Here is a 12,757-nt window from a genome sequence, read left to right as displayed (position 1 = left end):
GAGTCACCTCCTCTCTCACCCCCTCTCCCCCTCCTCCTCCTCCTCCCTCCCCTTCACCTCCCCTTCTCCGCACCTGGTTTACGACACTCAGCTTTACGACATCACCTTCCCGCACCTCCCCGACCCACGCTGCCTGTACCGAGCACGGAGAGCCAGCGGAGAGAGGGGAGGACCGGACGGAGCTCGGCCGTACCTGCGCTGCTCCTGTTACCGTGTGTTCAGAGCAGATCGCTGCTGGTTGTGCCTGTCGGTGTACAGCACTCATTAGAAGGTGTAGGCCAACGTGATAGTGTTAGTGACTGTGCTAGTTTGAATTATCTGGAACAAACTACCCACTCTACTCCTGGAGGAAAAAAAATAATGATCTCTATTCAGGGGATTGTTCCACTTTGTGTGGTACTTTAGCATAATAAAGGTTCTTTATTTATATTAGAGTTATTTCGTTTGGTAGCAGGTAAAAAAAAATAAATAAATACAGCTGCACCTGAGAACTGTTTCATACATTTCAAAAAATGTGAGAAATGACTAAAACAATTTCCAAATCCATCCACTGCCATCATGTAACATGTTGTTCTGTCTGATAAACAGTCCAGAACCCCAAAATATCAAATGTTTTATAATAGAAGGGATCCAGAAATGCTGCAAGTTCTTACTTTTGTTTTGTTTTGCTTAAAAATAGTTTAAACAGTTACAGGTCCTATTATCAAGATAGAACCAAACAAATATTTTGAAAATGGTTTGTTAAAGAACCTATTTTGCAGAAGTTTTGCAGATGGCGCCTCAAGGAACTATTTTTACATGATTCTATGACGCACCTTTGGGGTTCTTAAGGATAAAAGGTTGTTTGTGGTACTAAAAATGGTTCTTCTATGGCATCACTGCAAGGACACGTTTTTGGTTGCAGTAAACATCTTTAGTTTTCTAATTTTTACCACATTTTTTGTTTGTTTTTATCATGCAAGTTGGAGTTTTTTTTAAATTTAATGTGGTTTATTTTTTTGTCCAGAAATAATTTTTGGTAAGGTGCTGTACTTTATGCTAATGTAGTGCCGACACACACATTACAAAACATCATTAGTGCACATGATGTCAAGAAAACAACTTTAAATATGACATTTTTCCTCAACGTTGTGTTTTAATGTATGTGTTCCTGTGTGTGTGAAGCACAGCAGCAGCGTAGCAGACAGAGCATGTGTGTGTTAGAAGAAGAGGTCATGAGACTGTCATCACTGATTCAATCCTCCACCTAAAGAAAGACCCTGCTGTTCTCCCGAGCCGAGCTCACTGCAGCGGTGATGAAGAGGACGCGGACATGCCAGCACAATCAGCAGGTTCAGACTGCATCCAATCAGACCCAAACCTTCACACACAAACACAGACACACCGCTTATCACACTAAGCTCTGCGTAAATAGAAATGAAAAATCCCGGATCACATGTTTGAGGTGAATTCTACTGGATGCTTGTAGTGACGGGAAAGATGAAGTTTATAAACTCGGCAGGGAATGAAGTGATGCTTGAGGTCCCATGACTTGCAATTATAGGTCAGGGGAGCTGCAGTTGCTGCGAGGCTGTGGGCTATTCTCGAAGCAGATGACTATAAGGTTTCTGCTGCCTGGATCTCTGGTATGTAAGATGTTGTCATCATTCAGTCTATCGCGGCAGCTAGACTGTGTAACCCAGTTTTGCCTCAATTTGGGTGTCCTGTATTGCGAGGACGGACTGTTTAATGGGAGCGTGACATCTTGTAATCACTGGAAATGATTTAAAGAGCAGAGAGAAAGTACCACTTTGGAAGATATATTTGGATTACACTTCCTCGATTTCATCGTTTAACCATACACAGCATTTTATGTTACAAGCTCGATATAAATCTCCCGTGTAAAGTATTTACAGACACAAGGCAACAAACTCCTCATTGCCGGACAATCAGCTTATCATTCAGCTACATGTGACAGCTTGTATACATAGGATGGCAGATCTCAGGGGTGAATAATTCAGTAGCAGCAGAGCGGTCCAGCTCTCAGGGCAGGCTGCCCAGACACACAGTAATAGCTTTAGCATAAACAACACCTCCAAACTTGCTCCAGGTGGCCTCTTCCACCAATAGACAGGCTGCCTGACAGCAGCATGGTGAGGGGAGAGCGCCCAGCTCTCGCCCTCTCCCTCCCTCTCGCTATACCTTTCCTGATGAAAAAGGCCCCAGAAACAGTCTGCATCAGCAAAGATCAATGATGAGACGCTCAGCTAACCGTGCGGTCGTAGCGGTGTTCCCTGCACACCGAGCCTGGAAAAATAGGATGCTTGTTATCCAATGGAAAGTCAGATCTTTCCCATTTTCCTTGGATCACGCTGCTATTAGCATGAAGTCATTTTTCAGCGTCTGTGGAAAACAAAGAATAACAATTATACGACCACTACTAATACGAAATAGCCTGAAGACATCTCTGATGTGTTTCAGAGCAACTGGAGTAAAACGGTGATTTATTTTCTCTGGCGAATCTCTGTGTATTTTGTACCGGAGCAAATTCATACACCGACCAATGGGAAATACACGCCGCTGGTTATGTTGTTAGAAACATGTAGGTGCCCTGCTGACCCCTCTATGATTTGGATGAATGTGGGGTCAGAGAGGGCAATTACAAGACATAGATCTAATTTTACAAAAACAACCAGCTCCCACTAAAAATAATACCTCGGCTTATAAAGACAGATGCAGTTTTTATCAGGAAGACCCTGCAAATCCCCCCCGAAGACGACATACAGGTGCTATTCACCTGAATAATGACATCAGCAATAAAAGCGAGATATTGTCTTAACTAAAGTGGGCCATGAAATGAAATGAAAGGCTGACTCTTGCTCTTCCAATGGGGAGTTAAAACAGAGGAGAGGAGGGGGGGAAAGAGTGAAGGATAAGCAGCCATCCTCCACTACATTAAGGGATCATGCTGCTCCCTGAAAATGAGTATTGATCCTCTTAGGTCCAGGATCGTTTAGGAGATTAATGCGAGTAGTGGTTGAGCTCCATGGTGCTCCACGCAGGAGCAGGGGATCAGCTCTGTGGGACGGCCGAGCCGGAGCAGCCTATCGGTGAGTGGGGACAGAGGGGCCGGGGGGCGGTGGAAGAGGAGGGGGCACATCCCCGCTACCTCTGTGCCATCTGGGCTGTCAGCGAAGAGAATCAGCTGGATGTCCAGAGGTCGGAGGAGTGCAAAACAAAAGAATAAAAAATAAAAAAGCTGGGAGCGAGGGGTGTAAAACAGAAACAGTCTGGGGGAAAGCGAAAGAGTTCAGAGTGTCACCGGCAGGGAGGATGGATGGAAAGAAAACGGGTGAGCGAAGGAGCTGAGGAAACGAGAGTAGAAGAGAGGAACAGAAAGCGCAAAAAGGAGGACGACGGAAAAGGTACACCCTGCCCTGCTCCAAATAGAGAGGAGAAGCAGGAGGCAGTGGCAGTGATAGAGAGAGACACAGCAAAGACTAAACTGCTTAATCTCTCCCAAGAGACGGCAGCTAAATGTGAGGTCCTCCTCCCCTTTTCGCAGACCACCAACCCCCACACAACACTATCACTGCCATTCTGCTCAGCTGCAGCCAAGACTGTTACCCAGCTAAAAGATACACACTCGCACACACACTCACACACACACACGGAGGGTAAAAGTGCTCAGGTGGAGCCTTCAGTGCAACTGATACTGTGGAGATGAGAAAAGATCAATTTCAGCCTACAAGTGAAGCACCGCACTACACAGCCAGAGCTGAGGCAACGAGCAGAGTTCGGAGGAAAAGCCAGTTTTTGATTTATAAAAGCTGCTGCTTTTAACGGTCTGGCTCACAGCAAATAAACAGATCTCACTGCAAGCCTGAGAATTTTCTCATGTCTCTCTCTTGAGGTCAAGTCGGCCCCATGGGGAAACTCCTAAAACAAATATCAGCTCAAGTATTCAGCAGTAGCTGAATGCGAGCTGTCACACTCTGTAACCTAACAATGCACTGTTTTGAGGACTAGATGTCAATCTCGACTCACTTCCGTCTTCCTCCATGGATTTTTTTTCCTCAAGACGGGAAGTAGCTGACAGGCTTGCTGGAGTGAGCCACACCTCAGATATCGGAGTTGGGAGAAAGGTGAGCAGGACAGAAACACAACACAGAAAACTGACATTTGAATAAGCTTCCTCTGTTAAAGGGGCCCTCCACTTATTCTGACCGGCTCAGTGCACTTATCATGGAGGACGAATCAGCCTGTGAATACTGATGGACAGTTTGTTTTGTAGCTAAAATAAAAACCTTGATGGAGTTTCTTAACAGGATGCCTGCATTAGAAGAGGAGAGGTTTGAAAGAGCTGAGCATTCATTGGTAATTGAACTTAGCACATTTACTCAGTTACCGACTCAGGTACACAGTGGAGGTATTTTAGTTTAGTTCCATTTCGTGCCACTTTGTACCTTTGCTTTCCTACAGTTCAGACAGAAAGGTTACAATGTGTGCACCATATACTGAAGGTATTTAGAGAAACTATAGGTACTATTTACGGATGAAGATTTTACACACAGAAGACACAATGCGTTCAGAGATTATTATTCATTGTTATTTAAAAAAATATCTACGTCTATATAAACTGGCTTAAAAGAAATCTAGCCCTACCTTAACAAAATACTAAATATAATGTAGTCATTATTCTGCAGGGATATTTCTATGCATTAAACACTTTTACCTTTGATACTGAAGTTTCTCAAAAAGACAAATCTTCTTAAGTAACATTTCTATTGTGGGAGTTTTACTGTTTTTACACCAGGATCTGAGCACTTCCTCCCCGTGTATTCCTCTACCAGACAGGGAGGGTCTAAGATGCTATCAAACTGCATCATAGGAAGTGTAGGATTTATTCTTTCTGACCCTTCTGAACCAAAAGTCCTGCTTTGATTCTGACCTCTTTAAGACGCTTTATGGAGAGGCAGATATGGAGTTCTGAGGGGGACCACAGACCAGCCAGCCAATCAGCACCTTGATGAGTTTCTGTAGCAGCAGACTAAAGTTTCTCAAAGTCTGAGAGGCCTGCGCAGTTACATAACTTACACTCCCTAATAAACACCCATGTCTTTTATTTCAGTTTCTAATGCTGTCTGGCTTTTTGATAAACTACAATTGTTTGACCACGGCGGCCATCATGGCAAAAATATATTTTCTCAGTCTTCTCTCAGACTTTACAAAGCTCCTCCAGAGCCATAGAAAACATGATAGAACTGTTTTCACAGGCTGAATTGTACTCGCCATTACAAATAAACTGATTTTCACTTGTAAAATCAGTGCAGCGCACCTTTAATCTGAGGAGAAACCGGAGGGAACTGAGCTATAAAAATTTCCTTTATTGTATTTCCTTTCTTTCTCAAAAAAGTCAGGATTAGATAATAACTCTGAGGGAGGATTAGTGTGCACCGGGGGTGAGGAGGGCCCCTCGCAGACTCAGACTCCCCCACACTCATGATTCCAGAGGGGTGGGTGGCCACGGGGCAGAGAGCTTCTGACCTGCGGGTGAACGTAACGCTGCCTGTCTACACAGCAGGCCAAGATATATACTTGTTTTGGCTAGGGAGACGTGTGTGTGAACATATCCTCACACATGCATGCACGTACACATGAATGCACTCGCAGCACCTCAGCGCTCCAGACAGGCTTGCCCCAGTCTTCTTCCTCCTCTTGGGACTGTCAAACGGAGACAGCCATCCTCTGGAAAGCCCAGTTTAAATTTATACTGTATTTATTGGAGCTCCTGTTGCATTTTACTGTTCATTTGTCCTTGCGGCTGGAACAGCGCTTGTGCTCTCTGTGAAGACGTCAAACTTGGTCTATCAAGGTGCTGTTTTTGGAAGCATCTTCTCTCATAGTTAAAACAGGTCTGTGGTGAGTAATACATGACAATTGAGGTGTACTGCAGTGACAAGATGCTATCAAGCTGGTGATGCAGCAAAGATATGTTCTGCAGACTCTGTTCTGCTCTGTCTAGAAAAAGACTGATAGTTTTTATCTGTTTGGAATTGTTACTTTTGTTTTACAAAAGGATTCTTAACTGCCAAAAAAGAAAAGAAAATGCAGAATGAGACGTATCCATGAAAGTGGTTTCAGTCTCATGACGGTAAGTATAGATATGACTGTATGGCTGCGTCCACACTACTAGTTTTAGAACTTTTAAAATACAGATTTTCAAAATGCTGCGAATGCCATTTCAATTTGAAAACTCTGGCATTGTATTTTAGTCTAGACAGGCAAGTACGTATACTTTTGGAAACAACGACACAGACGCCCATGTTTGCTTCCTGGCTTCAGCCTCATCAATCACTACGTGTCCTTCCCTGATTGGTCACTTCCCTGTCACATGACCCTTTTCCAGGAGCCTTGTTTACCAGTAGGTAGTTCAATATGGATGGTGAGTTCCAGCTGTTGCTGACCTTGTTGTCTGTGCTTGCAGCAGTTGTGCAGTTAGATTTAACATTTCATCATCAAGCTTTTATTCAAGTTAATGGTCACATGGTATGCATTTTTTTTTTAGGTCTGTAAGCATGGACAGAGATTATTTCTGAAACTGTGCTAAAATGCTCATCTGTATGGAGATTGTTTTGTTTTCAGATGAGTGGTGTGGACGTAGCCTTTGGTGGTGCTGAAGAGGTTAAAAGGTACAGAACTACTTTCTATAGAAGAAACTACGAGTATGCTCTGTGTAACATGTGGAGCAATAGTGACATTTGTCTGAGCTGCTGTTGATCGTTGTTTTAAAAGCCGACTCTTTTTGCTTGACAAGTATATGAAGGCTCAGCTGATATATGTCATGGTACAAAACAGCACATTGATAAGAAAACATCAGAACACGTTTAGCATCCATCTGGAGTCGTGTTTCACTCCATCTGCTGAGTCCAATAATTGTTCTTCTTTTAGCTCTGCTTTGGTCTCCATCAACTTCTGAGAAAGAAATCTGACTCTTTAGCTGCTAAACGCTCCACCATGGTTGCAGCAGTTGAGCCTTTTCTCAGACAACTGTTGCCTGTTGTCACAGGAAAAGGGTTGATGACAACAAAATAATGTGTTAAAAGAAGTGTGAAGAAACTCTGTAGATGCAGCTCGGGGAAGAAGCAGTGTTGCAAAAAGATTTCTATGGAATGAAGAGTGTCTCTCTTCACTACTTCACATAGTCATATGATCCATTGTTGCTATAAACATATTGAATGGTGCAGCTTAAATGTAATTTTTCAACACTTTGAGGACTACAGATTTATATTTACTACAATTTTACAAGCAAAACGGTGAATACTAACCTTGATCAAACATCAGCAATGTTTTTATTTAGAATACTCTCCGGCTCTTCCTCCCCTCACATCAACAGAATTACATGTGGCAGCCCCTACATATAATGATGCTCACCTCTTATTGATGAATATTTTGTGACCTTTTACACCCAGTTATTCTGCGTCATTCCTACCCGATGATATGAATCTATGTTAGGTTTTTATTACAAGGAAGCACATCTGAGACTTTGTAGTTATATAGGTACAATGGCGAAGCTCTATGAGTAAATAGTGCGTAGGTGGTTTATGTTTGTGTGTGCGCTTATGTTTCAATCTGTGATAGGCCACTGCTGTTTTCACTGGATGAATATGAATACCACACACCTACTCCTTTCCCACACGCACTTACAGAACATCAGAACATTTTTCTCTGCTTATGAATAGCGGCGGAGCACTATAAATGAACATCCAAAATGCCAGCAATTACTATGGTGTCCCTTTACTCAACCTCTCCATATTAAGCCCTGGTTGTCAAACAGATTGTCTCCGGTGCTCCGAGCAGCCTGCGCTGTGAAACAGTTTTCATTAAGGGAGGATTGCCATGGGCCTTAGCCTGGCGGCTTAATGTAATTTCACAGCTCAGCGTCCGTGCGACCACTTCAGGGTCCAACCATGGCCACCCACACCTTTACAAGAGCCAGCGAGAGGTGCTGAAAGGGTGACGGGCTGCTGGTTAGTTTTAGGAGCGAAAGGGGAGCCCCAAAATGAAATTCCAGCACAGGAAATGACTGCAATAATAACATAACAACCAGGAAGGCTTTAGAAATAAACATGTACAGAGATAGCACTCATTTAATGTTTGTAATGAAGTGTTCAGGATGAGGAAACTCACTCAGCAGTGGATGCAGTCAGCACTCTGATGTGGAAAGGTTTGAAGAAATCAAGTGGGATTTTTGTAGTTATATTATGGAAATTATCTATGATGCATTGCGAGATCTGGTCGAACACTGAATTACTCTAAAGCCTTTCCTGGCAGGACTTGAAAGGACAGTATTCTGTATAGAATAGGCACAATGCTCATACTAGGCCTAAGCATCTCTGTGGGGGGGAATTGATGTATATATATGGATATATAGATGATTAGAGTGGTGTTTGTCAAGAAGGGAGCAAATCACTACGTATAGAATATCAGCCTTTAAGGTGTGCTCACACGTGTGCAGACTTAAACACATGTAGTTTAACCTGTGTCTTCACCCTGATCACCTCTTGAGTATTTACCCCAAAGGTGTAAGCCAAGCGTGCAGCAAGAGTCCCTATTAGAAACATGTGGAGAGCATTGCACATCAAAACTCCATGTGACATCTGGACAACACTGAATGTAAGATAGACTAGTGTTTCATTTTCATGTTTTACAGCTTTGGAAAGAGCACGAGGGCCGTGACTTCAATGCTTTGGACAGCAGAAGAGCAACACAGCCAGGCAGAGGTTAGGCTGTTGGAAACCTTAAATACAAACACACACACACACAAATGCTAGGACACACACACTGAACACAGCCAGACAATCCAACAAGAAGACAGAAAATGTTTAATGCAATCGTATCGTCCATCAGTTCTTTGTTTTCCTATAGTTCTCTTTGTCCCTTACACCCATTCATTTTGTGTCACATATGAATCATGCATTTATTTGTGAGAGTAAAATCAACATAAACACTACGTTGATATGTCAGTAGTGATTTTTTGTTCAGATTAATTAAATGAGATTAAACAGCTTAATTACTGAGCTTTGTGTCTTTTAGAGAAGCAAAATGTTTGCAGCAAATTTGTGGGTGATTTGCCAAACAGTGTTGTCACAAGATCGCCTGTATTGGTGACTACTGACGAACTTCCAGCAGCATTCTGGCAATAACAAGAAGTTTGCCACCACTTAGTCGTAAATAGTGCTGCGCTTCTAGGAAAGTTCTCGTAACAAATTTGCCAGGCACACATGTCAGTTTATAATTGATATGAACAGCATTTCTGGCAATAATGGTATTATTCATAGTTTTCTGGCAAACACTTTGTAACCTTTGTCAATGTTGCCAGAAATTTGCAGCAAGGTCACATTTTCATATGCAAATTAGATTTGTGGCCAACTTGCAGTGCACTTCTGACTAACTTAGTGGAAAACTTATCGCCGGTTGGCAGCATGTTTGCCGTGAAGTCATACTCATGTAGTCTTTAATAGTAAGATAGATTTTCTAGGTATTTTCATTGTGGCACAGTGATTTACACTATTGTTACAAAACAAGTTAGTGGCTTTGCTGGCCAGCTGGTCTCCATGTGCCTGCATTGGTTTCCTGAAATTCTTCTGAGGGCTGGTAAACAGATTGTTTAACCTTCAGACAAATGTGTGCCCCAATTTGCAGTCTCACTAAGCTGAGCTAACTGATTGCTGGCTTCATATTTAACCAATATATCTAATGTGAAAGAAAGCAATGTTTATTTTCCAAAATATAATACCATTCTTTTATATATGAAGCTGGAATCAGGAGATCATTAGCCTAGCTTAGCATGAATAGGAAAAAGCTTAAAAAGACTGCCACCAGCACTCCCATTGCTCAATAATGAACACATTCTGTCTTTAATCTATCCAGAAACAGAAATATAAAAATAATGTGATAGCATACAGCTGTATCGTGACAAACAACAATTCAATTTTTTACTCAGCACTGCTTTGTAGCATCGATGGCTAGCTTGTCAAATGCAGTAGTGAGTTGCATTGGTCTTTACTGTAATGACAAGACTTTGGGTTTCTGTTTTTACCTTTTTCTCACTATGTATGGCTTAAACAACAACAACAACAAAAAAGATTGACTGCCTGAATCACTGAGGTTTAGCTCAATCAGAACTCGGCTAACTCTTCCATCTTCCTTCATTTTACATAATATCTGAGGCTAAAGCTCAAATTTTAGGACGAAAATAGCATTACAGTTTTTTAAAAAATACGTTCATATTTGTCTTTTTTTTGTTGTTGTTTTTTTTTAGCAAGATTCAGAAGAAAAGATCATCCCCACTGTCACATTACTTATTTGATATGTAGCTAGAGTTAGCATGATGGGGTTAGCTTAGTTTAACACAAAGATTGTCAACAAACAGAAACAGCGAGACAAGCTCTGTACAAGGAAAACAAATTCTGCCTCCCAGGATCTCTAAAGCTGACTAAATGACATCTTGTTTGTTTAATTCTTACAAAAACCAAAATGCAAAAATGTCAGGTTGTGGTTTTAGCGTAGAAGTATGTAGTAACCAGGACATCCCCTTTTGACTTGTGGACGGTCATTTTAAAGCATCAAGTTTACCCAACAGAACAGCAAGCTACAGATTTGTGACCATGTCAACAATTACGCCCGAGGTGTGTCAAGCACAGTGGGTAAATGCAGCACAAGACTTCTGTAGAATTTAGAACTTCCTGCTGTATTTGGGCACCGCCAACGGAAAGCATGCAATCCAGCAGCGACAACTTCAATTACAACTCTTATAATGATGAATTAAAATGGTATGTATGACGTGGGAAGCAAATTTTGAGCTGCACATGGATCTAAAAAAAAAAAAAAAAACATGAACTGGCTCAACTCAAGGATGCTAACTAGGCCAATATGGTAATGACCTGTCAATCATAGGTGGCCTTTCCCAAAAACATTCTCTGCTTTGTTGTCTATTATCTTAAAAATAGGACTATAATTTACAAAAGGAATACATTGTTGTATTCAAAGTGTCTTGAAACTAGCACTAGAGACAATAAACTCATTTGGAGAATGCTAACTAATATAACATATCAAGTGAGAAATCAGGTTATTTTGTTACAGACTCATACGGTGTCAGACTTCTCTTTTGCACCATAGGAGTAGCTCCCTGCTGGCTATTGGAAAGAATGCAGCTTTAAGCCACTTCAAACCTAGCATTTTCATTTATCTCTTATAAAAATCTATGAAATGTAGGTGTTTTCCCATTTCTAGTCTTTGAACAAAGCTTAGATAAAGCTGCAGCTGGAGCTTCACATTTACAGAACCGACCTGAGTGTGTTATCTTCTGGTCTCACTCCCGTTTTTGAGTATTTCCCAAAATGTTGACCTGCTCCTTTGATGTGGCGTCTTCGTAAACACCCCAGGCTGCCGTGCAAAATGACCACAAGGCCACACATACTGGGATGTGACTTTCAGAATGCCAGGCAATTTTCACCCAGGGCAGCTCCACCATCTGCTCATAGGTTACAGCACCAAACGCATCTCATCCCCGAAGTAATAAGGTTCTTTTAAATAAAAGAACAAACAGTACAGGGATACGCTTTGGAAATGACAAGAAGTCGTAGCTAACACAATGGAACACATGAGTCAAGAACGACAATCAGCCCAACCCTCACATCATGAGTCACAAGCAAGAGACGCTCATGCTTATTCAGTGTGTCCATTGAGGTGTGCAGCCTCTTCATTTAATATTTCCATAAGGTTGCATATGAGTGTACGCCAGGCAGTCCCTGTAATAAGGAGGTAATGTATTCTGCGCCAATGGCAAAAAGGTACGCTTGAAACATCCCTCACAGGAGCAGCAGTTTTCAACTTGACAGTGGACACATACATAATTAAGCCAACTAAAAAAATGAATATTTCATCTCAAAGCATTTTCATCTCCAAACATCAAAACACCTCAACGTCTCACATAATGAGCAAGGTAAATTACTTTTATTCACAGAGGGAATATGCAAGGAGGAATGCTCAGTCAGAGTACCTTGCTTAAAAAATATATCAGCTAGAGAAGAAGGGAGAGAACTTATACCCCTCATTTTTGTATTTTGCCTGAATTCTTTGCGTCCTCAGAGGAACTAATTGTTTTAACTTGCATAAAGATCTAATTCTTTCCTACAAATGTTTGCCTAACCCTTTTTTTCCTTAACTGCAATTGTGTTATTATATTATATTACAATGTCAGCCTTAATGCTCTGTAGGCTGATCTGGCTATAACTCACTCTGACCTGTAATTCATGACATGTCATCCATGAGTGGCCTCAGGACTTTTTGGGTTTGCAGATTTGAATGCACATGCCAATGAAGAGCATAACTTATTCCATAACCTTGCAGTAGTTGAATTTTACTAGTGTGGTCTATGTAAGCGTAGCTTTTGCCAAAATTTCTCCATTTCTCTGATGGCACAGACGTTCTGAAATGCATGAGCTTCCAAAGAATATGTCATAAATCATTGTGCAGTGGTTTCAGATGGCTGTGTGGTACGGAGGGAGGGGGGGGGAGGAAAGTAGTTGCTGTGCACAGAGCGAGAGCAGCACCACCACGCTGGAGAGAATTACTTTGACCGTCAAACCTGACTCAGACTGCCTCCCTGTACACCTTCATAGATGGGAATTAACCTGCCACAGCTTGAAACGCTTTACTGAGCGCTGGTCGATACTGTCATTATCCTAAAGCAATTCTTAATTCTATTTGGCCC

General features: G+C 41.9%; 1 protein-coding gene across 2 annotated transcripts in view; it reads left to right on the top strand.

Annotated features, from left to right (window-relative positions):
- Positions 1-4,048: 4,048 nt before the first annotated feature.
- Positions 4,049-12,757, top strand: part of znf438 (zinc finger protein 438) — a 65,639-nt gene continuing 56,930 nt past the window's right edge. Inside the window, exons 1-2 of one of the 2 annotated variants that reach the window (XM_008302116.1) lie at positions 4,049-4,124; positions 8,693-8,762. The gene's annotated coding sequence lies outside the window, so the exon portion shown is untranslated. The remainder of the gene's footprint in view (positions 4,125-8,692; positions 8,763-12,757) is intronic. The other variant, XM_008302117.1, reaches the window with a different exon arrangement.

This window comes from Stegastes partitus, unplaced genomic scaffold, assembly GCF_000690725.1.
Source record: "Stegastes partitus isolate 25-593 unplaced genomic scaffold, Stegastes_partitus-1.0.2 Scaffold1760, whole genome shotgun sequence".
In the NCBI taxonomy this organism is placed as follows: Eukaryota; Metazoa; Chordata; class Actinopteri; family Pomacentridae; genus Stegastes; species Stegastes partitus.
This window is presented reverse-complemented; position numbering and strand designations above follow the sequence as displayed.